This window comes from Schistocerca cancellata, chromosome 4 (genome assembly GCF_023864275.1).
Source record: "Schistocerca cancellata isolate TAMUIC-IGC-003103 chromosome 4, iqSchCanc2.1, whole genome shotgun sequence".
In the NCBI taxonomy this organism is placed as follows: domain Eukaryota; kingdom Metazoa; phylum Arthropoda; class Insecta; order Orthoptera; family Acrididae; genus Schistocerca; species Schistocerca cancellata.
The window spans coordinates 457,372,266-457,373,843 of NC_064629.1; the positions used below are offsets into that span (position 1 = coordinate 457,372,266).

Below are 1,578 nucleotides of genomic sequence, written 5' to 3' on the forward strand. Positions count from 1 at the left end.
AATATTTCCTAAATAGATATTACTGCTCACACCTGCAATGTAATGAATAGAGGTTGTAAGATTGATGATGACGCAGTACTTGTCTTACGGTTTACTTATTTGGCCATTTGAATATCGAATAAAGAAAACGAGAGAAAGATTTCCAAACTGCAGTGTTTCTCCAGCGAGATCCTAACGGACTTGCCAATAAACAAGCACACTGGGAATCGAGGGTGTTACTGATTTTAATCAAAGTACCTGTAACACGAGCTTGGCTGTACCAGCACATAGGCCTTTTAGTAAGATATTATCCATTGTGGACTTCAAAACGTTATGTGTTCACTTTCTGTTCTGTGTCGCAACGAAGTAGTATGGAAATGTGGAATCCCATTAAAAAATCCTTATTGACTTTAGATTTGAATGTTTCTAGGTCCGTCACAGAACGGCAACATAAGAACCCTTCAGCAAGACTGGAATCAGGGACCAAAGCAGCCCCACTTTACAATGGATCAAGTTACCTCATAGCTAGCGGAATAATTCAGCATTCTGCTCTCCCTCATTTCTCCAGTACTAGCTAGGACAGATAAGCTCGAACTTAAAAATACGACATTAAATGCAGTTTCCACATCGAATGACTTTTCTGGACCAAAAACCAAAAACTGATACAAATTATTCACTCCTTATGTGATTATTTAATGCAAATTATATGAATACATCACAGGCCAACTGCTTTGCCGCAGTGGTAACGCCGGTTCCCGTGAGATCACCGAAGATAAGCGCTGTCGGGCTGGGCTAGCACTTGGATGGGTGACCATCCGGTCTGCCAAGCGCTGTTGGCAAGCGGGGTGCACTCAGCCTTTGAGAGACTAACTGAGGAGTACTTTACTGAGAAGTATAGGCTCCGGTCTCGGATAATGACGTACGGCCGGGAGAGCAGTGTGCTGACCACATGCCACTCCATATCCGCATCCAGTGACGCCTGTGGGCTGAGGATGACACGGCGGCCAGTCGGTACCTTTGGGCCCTCATGGCCTGTGCGGGAGGAGTTATATGAAGATATCAAGTGAATATTGTAGGCTAACTGTGTGTCATTCAGAAATAACTCGTCGGTCATAGAGTTATCAAACATAGACTGCGTTGTTGCCAAGCGTCGGTTATACTTCTAGCAGGAAGAACACCAGCCTTGAGAGGTCTAGAAAGTGAATATACGTCTTGTCTCAAAGACGTGGCGGCCGAGCACAGAAATATGCAAAGTTGATATCAATGAATATTATTTGCGGATCAGTAACTCGGTTTAGGGACCAGAGCGTCATCACTAATAATACTCACATTCTTCGACTGAAGACTATCTAACGTACTTCCCTGGTTGTTATGACCCGTCCTCACCACTTGCCCTGCACGGAGATATCTGACAGAACTAAAGTATCTGCGAACCCAGGCGCTGCAAGGCAGGGTGATCCCAGATGAAGTCACGATTAGACATCAAAATAACAGCCGTCATACATGCTCTAAAATATTTCAATGAGGAAGAGGTAGCCTCTACTCTAGAACACACAAACAACTGTTACCTGTACTAAATTTTTTTTACAGAATCTCCAT

At 43.8% G+C, this 1,578-nt stretch overlaps 1 pseudogene; it reads left to right on the plus strand.

Annotated features, from left to right (window-relative positions):
- The first annotated feature begins 700 nt into the window (after positions 1 to 700).
- LOC126185925 (5S ribosomal RNA) lies at positions 701 to 818 on the plus strand (annotated as a pseudogene).
- The last annotated feature ends 760 nt before the right edge of the window (positions 819 to 1,578 follow it).